Consider the following 20054-nt stretch of genomic DNA (forward strand, 5'->3'; position numbering starts at 1 on the left):
ATGTTTACAACCCCCTGCTGAGCTCGGCGCTGCCTGGAGTCACTCGTCAGACTGAATGGGATGCTGCGTTGCCATGTGTGCCTGTTTCCACCAAAACCTGTCAAAACTTCTCCCTACAAACACTTGACGACACAGACCGGCTTTTAATTGGCCAGAGAGGAGAATGGAGCGGACACCATAGTGGGCACCTTTTGTGCTTCTGTGTTGTTTGTAATGGTTTTAAATAGCTTTTAAAATTGCAATGGATAAATAGAAACGTTTTAAAACAAATTTAAATGGAGCAGAATAATAAAACATTCTGAATACACAATGGAAATTGTTAATCAAACAACAACAACAATAATAATAATACTAATAATAAGTAGGCGGCCCGGTAGTCGAGTGGTTAGCATGCCAGCTTCACAGTGCAGAGGTTGCCGGTTCGTGTCCCGGTCCGGCCTCCCTGTGTGGAGTTTGCATGCTCTCCCTGGGCCCGCGTGGGTTTTCTCCGGGTCTTCCGGTTCCCTCCCACATTCCAAAATCATGCATGGCAGGCAGATTGAACACTACAAATTGTCCCTAGGTGTGAGCACGGATGGTTGTTTGTCTTTGTGTCCCCTGCGATTGGCTGGCAACCAATTCAGGGTGTCCCCCGCCTCGTGCCGGAAGACAGCTGGGATAGGCTCCAGCACCCCCGCAACCTTAATGATGAATAAGCGGTACAGAAAATGGATGGATGGATAATATGTATAATGCTGTTATTAACTTTTTTTAAATTATTTTTGTGTGTTCTTTCATCACTTTGAGTGGTTGTGCGTCATGTGGAACGGATACGGATTGTTTTTCAGCATTTTTGGCCGCGACTGTAACATTCTGATCGAGGCAGAGAGCAGCCGACTCGTCGGAACGAAATTGAATATCTGGATCCCCGAAGCAATCGACAGAGACAGGCAGATCCGTGCAGAGAGAACAGCACAAAGCACTGGTCCCAAAATGAAGACCAGGAGATAAACAAAAATAAAGAACACCAAAACGGTGACCCGCGTTCTATGCCCAATGTAAAAGAACTCTCACACGGTGGTGCAAAGGGCACAATCCCGATAGAATAACAGACTCACCGGGAAGTGTGGGTGGGGGGTGCTCGGACGGGTACAGACGAGAGTGCAGTAGACGAGTCTAAAAGTGTCCCGTATATATATCCGGTGACATAATGAGGGAATTGACAGCAGGTGGTCGAAGCGGGGAGGCGCGGCCCCGCCCCTTTCTGTCAATTCAAATGTGACAACGACATTCATCAAGGAAGAGACTGTGCTGAGGGGTTGCGCTTTTTTGTCAGCACAAATATGCCAGCACTGTTTTTGATTTGGCAGGAACGTCTCTGCTAGTTGACTGTCATTGGTGAACAACTCTGAGGTGATTGTGCTTTTTTGCGCCTGTAATTGGGCAGAATTTGCACAGCCCCAATTTGGAAAGGAAGAGGAAAGGTTGGTCCTGTTGGACAGTCTGCGGCTGGATGGATGCATGGCTTGAGGAGCCCGCGATAAGAAGAAAGGAGCGTCCTCCTACCTTCAGCTTGCAAGAAGAACCACATAACTCAAGTTCTGGCTTTCCTTCAAATATTTCATTTAAAGTTCTTTTCTTTGTCTTTCAGTCATTTTCTCGCTCCACCTAACCTCTTTGAGCTCCTCCGCCCTGACAAATCTGCCTGTTGCTTCAGGTCGGGGGACCAGATGCTGCTGGAGGTACTGAGAACTAAAAGGAGCCTCAAATATTCATTTTGTTTATTCTTGGGAAGCTACATTTTGTCATAGTTTTTTTTTCTAATAATTCGGAGTTTGCTATACAAGACAGTGTCAGAGTATTTGAAAAGGGCATCAAGTAAATCGACTGCCGCAATCATTCTCAGCAAGCATACTTGATACAGTCCGCTTCTGTGTTGATTTTATTCCATTCAGCTCTCGCGAGCGCGTGATACATTTGAAGTAGTCAACTTCTTTTCAAAGCGTGTAATCAGCCGTCCTGATGCTATTTGATCAGGGCACCTTTGTCAATACAGTTTAAAAAAGGGCCTCAACCACAACCCCCTCCCCCAGAAAAGAACATCACAATACCTTTTCTCCTCGATTCAACACGCAGACTGCTGACGCTAAATGAAGGTTTAGACGAGCACACCGGAAATATCAAGACGATGTCGGCAGTGATTCTCGAAGAATGTCAAATCTCGCCCTTTTGTCACGCTCATCATCCGCCGTTTGCAGATAATACACAAGTTTTATTTGATTCCCTGACACTCAGCGAGATAGATGCAGCTGGAAATAAACAAGCATTGTTTGGCAAAAGGGGGTTGGGGGGGGGCGGCAAATGTATGCGTGAACTTCAAATGACAGATCAATGAAAAAATGAAAAGGCAAGCCTTGGTGTAACATTTTTTAAATATATTTTTGAAATCAAAATGAACGTTTGGAAGAAGAGCCAAGGGGAATTAAGGCTGAAAGTGCAAAGCAAGGAGGAAATCGACTTAATGCTATCACATTTCCACCCCATTCATTGCCGGGGAGAGAGAGAGAGATTAGGTTATATATTGACTGTCAAGTGAAGAAGTTCACCGAAACAACAATGATGATCAAACAGACATGCTTTAACAGACATGCTTCATAATCTCATCCACCATTGTGGCTCGACTACAGGTTGAGGAGGAAATCTTAGACAGGGCCAGATTAAATGTGTGATGAAATGTCGGCGAAATATGACTAGGAGCCTGTTTTGAGGTTTTTTTTTCTTTTTCTTTTCCTCAACCCACATAATCACTATTAGTAACACACGCAGCTGCATACATTTGAAATTTCAACACATTTATTGGTTCAGGATTGGAAATTGTCACCAAGTGATGGCAGCGCTTTATGGCTAATTAGCGGTGTGAAAGGGGAGCTTTTGAGGCTCCCTCGCAAAAGGAAAATCATTGCGTAGGTTTGTGCCGTACCCAAAAGGCACATTTGCAGAAAAGTTTGGCGGGAAGCATCGAGCGTGTCTAACGAGATGAAAAGTGTCCATTTGTATGCATTTTAAGTCAAGTTGAAACTATGTTTGAGACCCACAAAACTAGAAAACTATCAAGAGCAAGTGTTTATGAAAAAAATAGCCGCACAAAGAAGCGGAAGTACAGTATCAGATAAATTCCAAATGTCCTCGCTTCAAGGGCGAAATGTAACATATCGCATGGTGCTCACCACAATAGTGGCCACCAATGAGTGATATTCCATCCTTTTAGAAAAACAAATTTTTGGGAATAAAATGTGACCATGACACAGTTTTCAAAAAAATTATTATGGTAGACTTTTGAAGTTATGCAAACAAAAAAGACATATTGCGTTGTGTTTCTACGTTGTGTTTTTCCATTTTAGCAAAGTGACTCTCTGCATACATGCATGATAAAAATAATATCTTAACTCATTCACTGCCAGAAGATGTGCAAAAATGTGTCCACTCCAGTGCCAGGGTTTTTGTTATTTTCACTCAAATTGCAGGACCCACAGAAGATTGAGTTTTCGGACTACATCAACATTTAATACAGCGTTAGACACTCTTCTTTCATCAGTAAAAAAATGAATTCCTATGTTTGATGGGTCTAGAGCAGGGGTGCTCACACTTTTTCAGCATACGAGCTACTTACAAAATCTACCAAGTCAAAATGATCTACCCACGACAAAAATGCAAAACATAATTATTTTCAAATGTTTTAAGGATTCTTTGTATGTACAATGTATGTTGATGTACCTTGCATAACTGAATAAGCCAATATTGCACAACACACATAACAACTACATATACATAACATAATATATAACAATTAACATTTTTTTGTAATTACCTGAGTTTACTTTGATGACTTGCACTGAATTGAATCAGCCAGGGATGCATAGTCCGGACAGTAGCTGCTGACAGCCAGCCTCAAGCACATTTCCAAATGTTCATCATTCATGGTAGAACGGTATTTGGAATTAATGATCTAGTGCAGCGTGTTCTACCGGAAACAAATTCCTTGTGTGTTCTACATACTTGGCAATAAAGATGATTCTGATTCTGATTCTGATTTTGATTCTGAAAAGGCTGACTCGCATAAATAAGGGTAGCCGAATAATGCAGTCAAGGAGGTAGCACATTTCCTCATGTTGGGGTACTTTTCCTGTGTGAGTAAGTTACAGAACTGTCCATGAGCCCTGGACTTCAGCAGTGAGAACACTCACAATCTTCGATGTCTTTCCACATTTGCTGGGTTAAATCCTCAGCCATGGCTTCACAGCGCCGTGTAACTGTTGTCATGTTTTGACAGCTGCAGAGCTTTGATTGAAGATAATATCCCTGCAATATTTTTAAAGTCTCTGAACAAGGAGTCACCTGCTTCAACGAATGCTTCTTTTACCATCTCTCCGTCTTGGAAGGACGTATTGTTTTTAACGATGGCGTGACTCACCCGCAGCGATGCTTCGGTTGGCGACTTTCGCTTTTGAAGTATGTTGAGTGAAAAATGACTGCTGTCATTCTCAGCTGGCTTTTCGGCGGGAAGTCAATGTCGTATTTTCCATGAACAGTCCGAAAATGCCGCTCCACATTTTCCCATTCCGTATGAAAGTAATATGTTTTGCCCCTTACTTGGTCCCGCTTTCTCACTCATTTTGATCACCATATGTTTTAGCAAGGGCTTAAAATCTGAGGTAATTCGCTGACTAGCTTGTAAATTTTGCTGCGTTTAGCGCCGTTGTTTACGCATGCACGGCGACCTAAAGGTAAAAATTCAGTTGTCATCTGAATGGTTGCCCTGTATGTCAATCAAGTGACGGGACGTTTGATAGCCTGACAAATGTTTTTTTTTACTGTCACGCTGCTGATCAACGTAATGAGCACCCTTGGACTCTAAAGGGATCTGAGCTTGAAATGAGGGCTGCTGTACAAAATACAATACATACATATTGATTTATATAGAGCTTTAACAACAGCTGAAGCAATAACAACGCGGTAAAATGGACAAAAGGCAAATGCTGCTGGAAGACAAAAAACTTTGCCAGTGCTTTATCGGGAACCCCGCAAGAAAAACCAAACCTGTAACAAATTTGAGAATGGAGCTCCAATAATAATAATAATAATAATAATAATAATAATAATAATAATAATAATAATAATACATTATATTTTAAGCGCTTTTCAAAGCTCTCAAGGACACAACAGTCACAGACACGCATAGATACTATAATAAATAAAATATAATCACAAATAGAATTCCATAAATAAAATACAATTATAAATAGAAACGAGAGAGAACTACACAGAAAATGGAATTTTAAATAGGTGGGTTTTAGGTGGGAAGAGAATCGATGTTACGAGTAGGGAGGAAGTGAGTTCCAAAGTTTGGGGGCAGAGCAGCTGAAGGCTCTGTCACCCATCGTGCTGAAACGGGCGCAAGGAAGGGGGTGGGGGGCACACAGAGGTGGAGGGAATAAGAGGATCTGAGGCAATGAGAGGGAATAGAAATTTGAAGAAGGTTAGATAGGTATGGGGGGGGGGGCAAAGTTATGGATAGCTTTAAATGTATAAAGAAGAATTTTAAAGTTGATTCTTTATTGACCGGGAGCCAGTGGAGCTCTTGGAGGACAGGGGTGATGTGGTGAAAGGATGAGGTTCTGGTGACTATCAAGGCTGAAGAATTCTGGACGAGTTGAAGTTTGTGGAGAAGTTTCTGAGGGACACCAAAGGGAAGTGAATTGCAATAGTTTTATACAAAAAAATGTCTTGTTCGATTTTCCAAAAAAGAAATTATTGTGTTGATATTCATTTTGAATGCATGAAAGTTACCCCTATATTTCAAGTGCGACATTTCTTTATGTGTTAACTTGGATTGCATGGGTAATCCTCCCAAATATAAATACAAGCGGAGAAATAATTATTCAAATAGCTTTTTTTACAAATCGCGTTAATGAAGCGCGTGACACCGTTTTTGATTCCCCGCCGTGAAACAAAAGCAAACATTAAAAACGGCCTTGTCTTATGTTTGTAATCTGCTGGTTTAGGCTGACAAGTATGTAATCGATTGAAATATAGTTGTGAAGTGTCTGGAAATAGGCAGGCGATTTCCATTTTTTTTTTTTTTTTTTTTTTTTGCAGCTGCAGCATGGTGTCGAGCAAATGACACCAGCTTTGATGGCTTGTATAGCTTTTTGAGATGAGCCTCTTTATGCCCGCTTGCCGCGCCATTATGGCTTTGTTGGAAAGCTTGTTTACCTGCTGATAACATACACTGGTGGATTCGGGAGCAGCGATCCAAAAATCTGCTGCCAAAGTCACTCAAGTCTCATTGTGCTGCAGCAAGGGGGAAGAATGAAATGTTTACGCGGAGGGGAATGCAAATGCTAAATGTGAAATCAAACTACGGGACCAATAAGGGATCAGAATAACTTTGCCAGGTTTTATTTTTAGCCTGGTTGCAATGCTAGATTTGTGCAACTCTTCCCCCCTTCCCGCTTTGTTTAGCCTCTGTGCAATTGGCTTTGCTCAGTGACTGAAAAGACTCTAAAACTGCAAGGTTCTTCCTTTGTCAGGCTGAGTGAAACAAAATATCTCGTGGGCCTGGTCCAATCTAGGATGCATTTAACACCCAGTTGAGATGGGATCTCTCGTTCCTGGCTATTTCCATCACTGCTTTCATCGACTGAACGCCTGAAACAAACACCCCAAATCTCAGGTTAACAACCGATCGTCTGTAGAGAAACTGAAGTCCTAAAATCCTCGAGGCACCATACGCTTGAGCAAACATGCAAAATGAATCTGAACACTCGAACAGAACAGAAAGGGCAATTATTTTGAACATTTGAAACATTGGGAGGACAACAAAAATACGTGTGAATGGTGGCGCAAAAGAAATGGAGGCACTGATTCGTTTTGACAACCTTGATCAAATATCAAGTTCTCTTTATCTGATTAAGCTCTGCTGACGTTTTTGAGTGAATGCAAAAGTATGGATTCGTGTGTACTAGATAAGTCATCTATTCACAAACGAATCTAAAACTGAAGAAATTGAGGATTTTTTTGTGGGGAGGAGTATGTGTGAATTGGATGAATAATGAACATCATCAAGGAAACATTTTAAGATGTGAATCCGAAGTAATTGTTGAAGGAATGGGGGAATGCGGAATGCGGTCGGAGAAAACAGTGGTTCCTCCAGCTTATAATAATAATAATAATAATAATAATAAAGATAATATTAAAGATAATATTAGATAATAATAATAATAAGAAGAAGAATCACAACAAAAAACAACAACAATACTACTACTACTACTATTACTACTACTACCACTACTACCTACTACTGCTAATAATAATAATAATAATAATAATAATAATAATAATAATAATAATAATAATAATAATAATAATAATAATTGTTAGGGCAATTTGCTATACGAACACATTCTTAACATCTATTGTAACTTTCAATATCTGCACTTTTGTATAGTTACTTTTGGTTTGATTGTAACCTCCCACTTCTAGATAGTTTGTAGCAGATAGGCTCTTTTAAACAATATACTACTACTACTACTACTACTACTACTACTACTACTACTACTAATAATAATAATAATAATAATAATAATAATAATAATAATAATAATAATAATAATAATAATACTACTAATAATAATAATACATGGCTTGCCATGCCCCAAATGTAATAGATTTTTTTGACACCTCCACTGAATTAACATCAAATGACATTTGACAAATGAAAAATACCCAGCAGATGAAATGCGTTCATTTTTGCATTTCCTCGGTCAATTTGAGAGCCTTCTGTCAATGAAATCAAATCCAGCGTGCGGTATCCCTTGGTTTGCGGTGTGAAAATCCTTCCCCCCTTATACCTTCACACGAAGGGCCGATTGTCTAGCACTATTAACTACAGTTGTACGCTTCCATTTGAGATGGAGATAATGGTCGACGAGTGCATCTGGCACCAACCTGAAGATTAAAGACGATCAGAATAAGGCTCAAAAAGCGCCCGACTCATTTGTGATACCTCACTCTAATACGCGAGATGTGATGCTTTGCAAAAACCAAAGGGTCAATGGAAAAGACTCCCCCTTTGGTTGGCGTATGAAACGAGTTGGCCGGACCTTTGTTAGCCACGCTTTCCCCGTGCAGGCAGGTCTCCAGGGGGCCAGCAGGACCCCACAGACGGGCGACTAAGGGGGCCAGGTGACCCTGTCTCTGAGGTTAGTAGGAAACACTAAAGAGGGATGGGCCGCGAGCTGAGGAGCCACCGAGTGCGAGTGTGCGAGGCTGGTGATGGCAGCTGTCAATGGTTTGGAAGGAGAAGCAGACAGATTGTGCGTTCTGTTGGTGCAGCCAGTTCGCCACCTGGCAGGCTTTTCCTTGTCAGAACTTCTTGCTGTTTCTCTGCTCATCGCACAAATGTCGCTCCTCTCATCCGCCGTCGCCGGGGGAAGTTGGATTTGTCAAAGTGTTTCATGACGATTGCTCAGTTCGGCAAGTCTTGCAAGTGCGATCTGGGTAGGGCAAAGAATCTGCATTGGATCGAGAAAGCCGCAAAAAAAAAGCCCCATGGATATATTTCCAACTTTTTTTCCCCGCTCCAAACTTGTCTTTGCGCTTCAGATAAAAACTAAATTCAGAGATGACACGGTTTGGCGTGGAATGGAACTGAATGATTTAAGTGTTCATGAAGGGTGCTGTCACTGTTTCCTGAGATTAAAAGAAAAGACTGTACGGGATAGGCCCTTCTAAGTGGAAATAGAATTTGGTCTGAGTGGTTAAATTCAAAACAGGAACCCCCACAAAACAATACAATACAATACATATTGATTGATATAGCGCTTTAACAACAGTTGAAGCTGGAACAAAGCGCTGAAAATGGACATCTATCATATACAGCACAGGACAATTCTTTACATTGGGCCAATTCCTTTGTTTAATCTTCTGTTTTGTTTTTCTTTTTATGGTACATTTTGGTTTCATTAGTTTAGTCATCAACATGATTCAAAAATAATCATAATAATGGAACTGTTCGATTTGTTTCATACGATTCATCTTTTTCAATTGAGCTACTGAAAAAAAAATAGATGAATATATTAAGATATCATCCAATGTGTGAATCCTCCAACTTTTTAGTTATTCTAAAAAAACGACAAAAACAACTTTTCTTTACAGGATGGATCACATAGAGATTTGAAGAAAAATGCAGCTCAATTTTTCAACCCAAATGGATGAAACGGACGACATATATATCTCAAAATTTGCTCTGCCAAGTCAGAATTTGGATCAGCGCCTTCATTGATACTATATGTGCAGCTCATGGCAGCGGCAACATTTCATCAGGTTTTATAGTGCATTATACTCTGACAAATAAAGAAAAGGGGAATGTTAAAAACAAACAAAAACAACCCTGGTCTTATTGACCAAACTAAAATTTCATTTCATCCACTTGCTTGAGCAGACTTTTGCCCTCAAGATTCATGGACACGAGCCTGGTAGCACCTTGACGATTTCACCTTTGATTAACGATCGACTGGGATTTCTTTCTTGCCTCTCTTTTAAAAAGAACTCAATAAAAAGGGGGCATTGCTGTGTCCGAAATTAACGTTCTCATCGATGGTGCACCAGTGGTGACCTCTGCACGACAATTGCTTTGAACACAAAGGGCATTAAACGTGACACGATGATCACATTCCTCCCCTTTTACTATTGCATGCGACGTGAAATTTGTGAGTTAACCACGTTAATCGTCCAATGCACACAGAGAATGAGTTGACAAAAAGGTGGGAAGGAGTCGTCGATGTCTCATGTGTTAGACTCAAATGTAGAGTATTGCCAACCTTTGTATTTATAAGAAGATACAAAATACAAAGACCAACCCAACTGTATTGTGGCTCGGACTCTTGCTCAAAAGACGGGAAATTGCAAAATTCCAAAATTTGAAGCATATAAAATGTCCCATCATTCAATGTGGGTGAGAAAAAAAATCATAATGATCGGAAAGGTACCTGCTTGGTAATGTTGATGTCACCCTCCACCCCCTCCTGATATGCTTTTAAAGCCATACATTATGCCTTCCAAATGGGATGAATATTAACATTGTGTTACTAGTTGAACTATGTCTTATTTTTAATTTACTTAGAAGAAAATAATCTGTAACTTTCAAATCCCATCATAGCAGTAAAACCTCCTCCGTCTTTCGGTTGAGTGGTGAAAATGGATGAGCTTAAAAAGTACATTTAAAAATCACATTTGGCAGTCAGTCCTTGTTCCAACAGGATTAAAAAAAACTCTTTCATTGGATATAAATATATGCAAAGCGAGTGGCGTGGTGATCTGGGTGCCAGAGGTGGCGCTTTATTCGGGATATTCTGGCTTGGGCCTGTAAGGGACATAAATTAACATGAATTAACACATGCATGCAAAGAAAATAATTAATTCAAGTTATCAGTCACCTCTTCCCTTCCAGGAATCTGATTGACAAGATAAAGTAATGTGCAAACTGCTTTTTCAAAAGCTTAACAGCCTGGAACGCCCCTCCTATTTAGTTAGTCATTCCCTCAGTATCACACCCGGAATCTGTCATTTCACAATTTTCTCCCGTAATGCATATGTGCCGCTCTCTGCGCTCCACTACAGCGACTGCCATGTAGCGCGTTGACACGGCGGATGACACCATTCACGTCCAGCATTCACATCCATGTACAGCACTCATCTGAGGCAGACAGGTCATGAATATGGTACATTCTGTTCCCTCACATTTTTGCTGATATATATATATATATATATATATATATATATATACATGCAAACAGGGTCGGATATATCGATAGTCCCGGTTATATCGATATTTTTTCGGACTCCCTTGAATATATATATATATATATATATATATATATATATATATATATATATATATATATATATATATATATATATATATATATATATATATATATATATGTATACTACCAGTGTCTGAAACTCATGACAAAAAGTTAAAGGACACCAGGGCAGACGACTAATCGCAAAAAAAAAACATTGTTGCAAACTATGAAGGATTATCTTTATTACGGATGTACCGACCATAAATGCTCCCTTGCTGAATTGATGGTAAATATCCCTTGCTGATGATTTTCCTCCAGTTGTGGTTAGTCCATACGCTGTCATGTTGCACAATGCAATGTTTGCGTTCCGTCATTTGCTACAAGCCACGTGAACTCCTCTTTCCACAATGCTTTTAAAAAATATAACATTAATTTCTAAGTGCCTTTCAAAACTCTGAAAGTGTTACAGTCATCGCATAATGTACATTTACATTTTTTAGCTTCATTTCGTATGCAAATTGCCAAACGAACCGAAATTCCGAAATCGGAATACATATATATATATATATATAATTATATATTATAATTATATATAGTGAGACCTCAACTTACGAACTTAATTGGTTCCCAGACGAGTGTGTAAGGCGAAAAGTGTGTATCTCAAAAATGTTCCCATAGGAAACCATTAAAATGGGAATAATCCGTTCCCGGATTTCCATAAAATATACTTTTCAACTAAATAAGCCTGAAAACTACACACAACCTACCTTATCCTATGTATAATAAATGTGCTATTGTATTGTAATGAAAGAAATACACTGCACTGTATAATAAAGTCACTTTATTTACATTTGTGATGGCCATTGATGGCTCTTAATTGACACCTGTTGCTTTCTGACTTGTAAGGTCTTACGAAATTGAGGCATCACATTATCATTCATCATGTTGATGATTCTCATAGCCTTTTCTGGATGGAACTGTTCAATAAAAGCCTGCACATCAACTGCTGAATGGCCTGCTTCTGCTTGTCCTCTTGAAGGCAAATCAAATTCTCTGTGTTGATGACTTCATTATGGTCAGCAACAAGCTCCTCGACGTCATCTGCATTCACTTCGAGTCCCGTAGGTGCTGGCAGAGATTTTATTACAACAAAAGGTACGAGTCCGATGATTCCACGGACGCTGAATAAAATGCGACAAAAGAAGGCGGGCGGGGCGAATAAAATGGCATGCTCGCGATCGGAAACTGTAAAGCAACAAACTTACGCAATCGCGTCTAACAATCACCTCGTGCAAAGCAAACTGTTGGATTTGCCATCACAAGACACAGCGATTCACTTTCGTCGTTATCATGTCACTGATGAGGTGACAGTGACTCGTTGAAATGAAATGAAATTGATGTGTCGCGAGCGGTGGCCCCGCCCCAGCTGTCAACTCGCACGTGACAATTTAGCGTGACTATTGACACGCTGTTCCGGTGTGTGTGAAAACACTAGCTCTGATTGGCTTACCATGACACATGACTCTACCCTTTAGCCAATCACAATCACTTCTATCGCATCTTGACATGGGGTGCATTCAAGTGTAGCAACGCAAAAACGTTGGCAAGTGTTTGTCACCGCTCATTCAGTTAGACAATGCTTTCCAAACAGCCTAGAGTCATAAGAAGTCGTGCACTATTCTCGAACCTGAATGCACCCCAAGTCTTGGATGACAAATAAACAGAGCAGAGTAGACGTGTACGGCTGGTAGTTTCCTTCAATTTATTCATAGTAACGCACCACATTTGAACTGAGGCTGAACACGAGCCTGTGGTGTTTATTTTCCAGTCCCATAATCGTAAAAATATCTGCAAAAAGCTCCTCGGAGGCGATGGACGTCTGAATTCAGAGAGAGGGGGTGTGGAAAGTAGCGCCGGTCATTGTTCGGTCGTGTGCTTCTGCCGAAGATCACTCCACCAGATCCGAAGGTCGTGTGCTTTGGTGTTCCAGCCATGGTGGATGTGTAATATGAAAATACTGCTTATTATAAGGTTTAATTTTTATAAATTCGACGTTCGTATGACGAAAAGTTCGTAATATAAGGTGTTCGTAAGTTGAGGTCTCACTGTGTATATATATATATATATGCTTCCGAACACTTTAACTAACGAACTTTTCGCCTTACGAACATTAACTTTGTGAAAATATAATCTTGGCATACAAACTAGTTTTCGGGAAACACACGGAGCGCCATGGTGGGTGGCAAATGTTCGCGCGAAGAACACCAAACCAAACGGTTGAACAGTGCCACCGTGGCTGGCGGACTAGTTTTCCACACCCACTTTCTTTCAGTGCACTCAGTGCACACATGGTTTGTTATCAAGTGGGTACTTCTGCGTTTTTGGGACAGAAAAAGACCCCACGACAGGCTAGTGTTCAGCTGAATAGGACACAAAACAAAATTACGGTCGAGCAGAAGAAGGAGATCATCGAAAAACACGAACGATTTGTGCGTTTGTGTGACTCAGCGTCCCAGTACTAGTATGCTAAGTCGACCATTGCTACGTGTGGCTAAGGGTGTTTCTGTGTTGTCTATGCAATAGTCTCAGACAATAGAAGAGGTTGAAAAACTTCTGTTGGTTTGGATGAATGAAAAGCAGTGAGCAGGGGACAGTGTGTGAGGGTATTATCGCTGAGAAAGCATGGCAACTTCACTCGGATATCCTCAAGAGGCAATTACATCAAGGACCATCACAAATAAAATTACTTTTTCATACTGTACAGTTTATTCCTTTAATTACAATACAATAGCACATCTATTATACATAAAATAAGGTTTATTTTGTTTAGTTTAATAGAAAATTATGTTTTATGGGGACCTGGAAACGGATTAATCTCATTGTGAATTCATATGGGAAATTAATGTTTTGAAGACACACATTTCGCCTTCCATACACTTTCTGGGAACCAGTGAAGTTTGTAAGGCGCACCTGCGTAAAAGGTGCAGGGTCATCCTTTGAAGAAAATTCAGGCTTTTGGATGTGCCTTATAGACTGGAAAATGTGGTAATACAAAAATTCATTGAACGGTTTTATTTTCATTTCAAAACCAATCATTTTAGTTCAGTTTTTCAGTCATCATTTTTTAGCGACCAGACAGGCAATGTTGGAATTTAGCCTTAAAGGACAACCGACACCTTTTTTTGTTTCCTAACTGAAATTAGAAAAACGTTTTACAGCATCTAAAATACCCAAAACACGCAGGCTGATATTTTTCGTCAAATGCAAAACACCAATTAAAATAAAGTGTCCCAAAACTGCCACAAAATGAGCTCGGAACTGGGGGATTTCAGAAAGTCCCGCCCCCTTGTTCGTGACATCATGCCATCATACTCCTTCACAAACTGCCTTGCTCCAGAATCAAAACAATGGCTTCAGAGAGTTCAGATTTGGAGAGAATGCTTTCCTATTATTCATCCAATTATGAATATTGTTGAAATAGTTCTGAAGAGGAAAGCATAAATGTTTGCAATCGATTAAAGAAGTCCTTCCGTATCAATTCGAGCAGTCTGGACTCCAATGTAGCGCCCAGAAAATGCACAAGATGGCGCATAAGCTCCGTTGGAAACGGGCTGATTTGTCCGCTGAGAATTTGTGTAAACTTACACTTCTTTATGTGTGTTACCGCACTTGGCTGCGACACACAACAATTCACCATCGCGTTATTTATGTAGTTTTCCTTCTAATTTCGCAATCAACAAAGTGTTTACAGACGAAGAAAAGTACCCAAAATGCATTGTGTGTCGCTTTCTCGGTCAGGGGCGTTCACGCCGTTACGTTGTGGCATTGTGGCGTCACTTAGGGCATCGTCATCATCTCGAAAACAAGACATGAATATTCAGCGCAAGTCTTAATACGTAAAATATTGCTATATGCGGTGGAATCTTTGTAAACTGCACTCAGTCGAAGTCATTTGAAGTGATTTTACAAATTACTTGGTGTCGGTTTTCCTTTAAATTCCAGCGTATCCCCATCTAGCGCTGGAACAGTGGAATTACACCCAAATACAAACGAGTATTCAACCATAATATCTAGCGCTACAAAAAGGTGTGTGAAATAGCATGATTATGAATTTAAAATCAGCCATGGAATGGATGAAGTTAGTGTGTAGTGAAGTTGGTGAAGTAAACCACCATTACATTTTCAACCATAAATCACAATTTGGGAATTTGAAAATGCCACTCTCTGAAGAATAGTGTCATCTACAGGTGTAAGTGAAAATACATTCCTCATTCCACGACTGCAACAATTTTCCATTGTAATTATTGCTGCACCATGTCAATTTTTGGGAAATTATTTGCCCCCCTTCAATGTTCATACAGAGTTGCTGCACCACCAGTCACACATAAACCAAACCCAAATGCATCCAAAAACAATGTTGTGATTAATGTGGAATTCTAAATGCAGGAATGTCTCTCTTGAATCTTCTCAAGGGACATTATGTCAAAATCTTTCTTTGGAATAAATAAAAGCAATTGCCGTATGCCGGAAGTTACATCCATTTCCAAATACCGTTTTGGAAAGAACACAGCGACGAAAAATGATCTTAGGGTGCTTAGCTCACACAGAAGTAATTCTGTTAGTTGCCGGCGTGGTGTCAGTCGGTCCCGGCCCCCGGCCACAGCCCCTTGCGGCCCTCACCGTTCAGGCTGCCTGCAAAGTGACTGCAGCCGGGCACATGGCACATTGTTCACTGCCTCCCCCCACACCCCAACGCCGACCCCCAGTCTCTGTGAAAAGAGTTATGCTGTCTGTTTTGAATGGACAGCATTTTGCTTTGTGTGCGCGAGTAAAAGAGAGGGCAAAGTTAGTCAGCAAGTTCTGATTCTTCGAGCCCTCTTTTTAGCAAGCAAGTGTGACACAATGTCGTACTGTGTGTTCCAGTTGAATGGCGCGCCGCTGAAGGTAGGAACGCTCCGCTCTCACTGGCTACATGTATAGAAGTCACTCGTGTGTGTGTGTGTGTGTGTGTGTGTGTGTGTGTGTGTGTGTGTGTGTGTGTGTGTGTGTGTGTGTGTGTGTGTGTGTGTATGCGTATGTGGGTCTGTGTCTGTGTGGATGTGCGTGCATGTGTGAGTGTGTGTGTGTGTGATCAGACAGTTGTCATTGGTGTGCTTCCAAACAAGTACAATGATCACACGGGGTTAGAAAGTGAGCAACAAAATGCCAGAGTGCGACGGCACTGAAATATTCATGTGCTTTTATCTGATCTATTTCCTAACCACAAGGTTTTTGCCGACGAATCCCTGGCACTTTTCATATTACCTGGAGGCACACGGTATATAGATTTATACAAGTTATTTACAACAAGAGCCAAGCCATTCCTCTGGAAACTAGGCTGCAGATCAAAGGATTGTTTTGATCTCGACTTAGCATATTTGTTTAACCTAGCCAGTGATTCTGAAAAGTGCAGCAGCTTTTCGGTGATATGAGAGCGCCCTTTATCCGTCTTTTTCTTCTGTTCGGTCTGGATTTAAGTACTTTCTGTATTTAGGAGACAACTGGATTTGTCAGCTTTTGAAATGTAGTTGCCACTTCCAAGCAGCCTTGGCACTTGGAAATAGATAACTAGGTATGTTCCGCCGCTAATCCTGATCGGCCTTGTAATAGTATTTGCGGACTGTACCGCGCTCAATTAGGGCATAATGTGCTATTTTTATTTTCCTTGATGTTGGATTAAATATGAAAGTGTGTTTCCGTCACGTTTCCAGCTTCTGCACATGTTTACCGCTTTTTTTTTGTATTGTTTTAGTACTACAGTCAACAAGGCAGAAAAAAAACAATGTGTAAATGCTTTCTCAAAAAAATTAAAAATACAGTCAAGTCTCGTTATATCGATATTCTCGGGAGTCGGAAAAAATATCTATATAACTGGACTATCGATATATCCGATCCTGCGGCATGTAAATTTTCTCCTTGCGTACATAGAAATAGTATCGTAATAAGCAGTACTATCGATATAACCGATATCGATATAACGAGACTTTACTGTAAAATAAAATACAAGATAATCGGGCAATCAGTATAATTTCTGGAACTCACAGGCACACAAGTGTCTCATTCTCTTTTTAGCTGGGAATACTGTATTTTCCGGTGTATAAGGCGCGCCCAAAAGCCTTCATTTTCCTCAAAAGATGACCCTGTGCCTTATTCACAGGAACGCCTTGTATGTGAACTAATATTGGTCACAACGGTTCTTGAAAGTATTGTCAGCACCCACCGACTTCCCCCTCTGTAGAAGATGTAGTGCGTAACCTCAGCCTCTACTGTAGTGCCTTATAACGTGGTGTGCCTTGTATTTGGAAATCTTTTATATATGTAAATCTTAAATTTGGAAAACGGTTTTCATTCACTGAGGGTGGACCTTCTAGTCACGTGCGCCTTATACAATGATACCTCCGCTTACGAACTTAATTTGTTCCCAGAAAGTGTTTAAGGCAAAATGGGTGTCTTCCAAACATTAATTTCCCATTGGAAGCCATTAAAAATGAGAATAATCCGTTTCTAGGTCCCCATACAATATAATTTTCTCCTAAATAAGCCTTAAAACTATATAAAATATACCTTATTTTATGTATAATAAATATGCTATTGTATTGTAATTAAAGAAGTAAACTGCACTGAATAAAGGTGGCGCTGTTGGGCCATGTGGTTTGGTGTTCTTCCGCCGAAAACTAGTCCGCCAGCCATTGTGGCGCTCCGTGTGTTTCCAGAAAACAAGTTTGTATGCCAAGATTATAGTCTCGCGAATTTAATGTTCGTAAGGAAAAAGGTTTGTTAGCTAAAGCGTTTGTCAGCCGAATTATCACTGTATATGGAAAAGGTTTGAAAATGCACCATTTATTGGGGTGCGCCTTATACTCCGGTGCACCTTATACACCAGAATATACGGTAGTATGAGATAATCATCATTGCTAACAACTGAGGGGCTCACGACTTGGAGCAAACGAGTCACAACTTGCCGACCGTACATTTGGATCATTGCTGTTTCACTTGAGTCCTGCGTGCTTTAGGAGAATTTAAAATGTCTCCCACAGTACAGATGAATTAAAAAAAGGTCGACCTCCTCACAAAAATTTAAATCCTCGCAAACATTTTAACAACACATAATTGTGCAAATATGACTGGTATTTGAATGTTTATTGTCTGTATTACTAACTTCATGAGTGTAAAAAAAGACAACGGTTTGGCATCACTGTTTTCTTGCTCAATTCAGTGCTCAGTGCCCCCCCAAAAAAAGGTAAGATCTCCAAATACCATCTAATAATCAATGCTGGTTTACGCCCCTGATATAATAGGTTGACAAGTATCAGTTAAACGTATCCACCAATTTTCCGGGCAGGCCAATATTCAGAAACATCAGCGGGTCAAAATTATTTTCTCGTTTCAAGCGCCAACATGTGCCCATAAAGGTTGTCGTCCCTAGCACAAATGGAAGATTGTTTCTTGACAGAAATGCGTGTGGTAGAATTTTTTTTTCTTGGTGTGTCTTAGTGTGTGTGTGTGTGTGCGTGTGCGTGTGAGTTTGTGTGAGTATGTGTTTGAGGTATGGGTTATTTTCAAGGCATTTGAAGTTCTCATTCCATGTCCTTTAGCAAAGTCCACAAAAATAGCATCCACGTACCACTCTGCTAATTAATAATTGCATGCGTGCACATTTGCGATGCACACGTGAATTGCATCCCATCTTTGGGGAAGTCCAGTCATTCGAAAGTAAGCCTCAGACGAGGATCTGGTTTAATTTGCAAAGTGCCTGCCCAGCTTTACTTTGGGGTTTGGAAAAGATGAGGCCAGGTTTTAAGTGAGAGCCAAAAAAGGGGGCAGATGGCTCACAAGGGGGATAAACCTGGGAAGTCATGCTGTAAATGTGTTCTACAGAAAACAATGAAAGGAGCGGACAAAGCGATTGTGACAAAGTCCTGTGGAAAATAGGAAAGCGGCTCTCTGAGGTCCAGGACCGTGGAGAAGCCGGATGAGCTGTCCGAGGAGAGCGAGCACTAGAAGCCATCCAGGCGCACCGGCGAGGGCCCTCATGTCGGTGAGAAAGCAGCAGATAGAGGTAGCCTATCTCCTTGACGCTCCGTCCACCACATTACGTCCCCGGGCTTATTTTGTCTTGAGGCAATTTTAATTATTACTGCGGCGACTTGTTTTGTTTTGTTTTGCTGTTTTGACTCTCTGGCCTGCCACATCCGGCGAACAAACAGACCACATTGTTGGGCAGGAGAATTCCTTTTGGAGGCAAAGTGTGTCTCAGATGATACCACGCTGCCAGGAAAAGACAAAGCAAAAAATAGCAAGCACAAAAACAGTCACAGGTGCATGAGAGAAGGAGGCAAGCGAGTGAATGGTCACCGCGGTCCCCGGGAGGTCTTTCAGTGTTAGCCAGTGCGGTGGGTGGACTTCTGACAAGGACGCTGGTGCGCAGCCAGGTGGAGTGTGTAACTGAGAATGCGCCTGTTTATTCTTTTCACATGCTAATGCGGGTCCTGTGCGACTCTGAAAAAGCAGTGAAACTTTTCCTCCGAGTTAACGGTTGTTGCCGCAATACCTGCTCTTGTATCGCAGTAGTGGCTTGATTCAAAGCCTCGCCGCTTGCCTTTATGGAAGTTCTTTCGAGGGTACAAAGGGATGAATAAAGGGATGAATAAATCCGACTGTCCATCATGAAAAGCCTTCACTTGCAGTGCAAACAAATTCATTTATTTGGCTACGACGCGCATGAATACACATTTAATGATTGCATTCTCTTTTGCGCAGAATTGTCAGCAGATACAGTTTTGTCCTCCTTTTGGGATGCTTATGTTTCACCCTCATTTGTTTTAACAGCATCACAACACCAACAATATATATAAAAATAAAAATCCTCGTCTCACCCACCATGGGTGGTGTCTGTCCCCATTTCAGCTCGGGTCTTCTACCAGAGGCCAGGAAGCTTGAGGGTTCTGCGCAGTATCCGTGCTGTTCCCAGCACTGCGCTTTTCTGGACCGAGATATCCAATGTTGTTCCCGGGATCTGTTGCAACCACTCGTCGAGTTTGGGGGTCACTGCCCCAAGTGCTCCGACCACCACAGGCACGACTGTCTGTGTCTGTGTGTCTGTATATATATATATATATATATACAGTAAAGTCTCGTTATATCGATATCAGATATATCGATAGTCCC

The sequence above is a fragment of the Hippocampus bargibanti genome, linkage group LG11 (assembly GCF_051943395.1).
Source record: "Hippocampus bargibanti isolate YZ-2025 linkage group LG11, ASM5194339v1, whole genome shotgun sequence".
In the NCBI taxonomy this organism is placed as follows: domain Eukaryota; kingdom Metazoa; phylum Chordata; class Actinopteri; order Syngnathiformes; family Syngnathidae; genus Hippocampus; species Hippocampus bargibanti.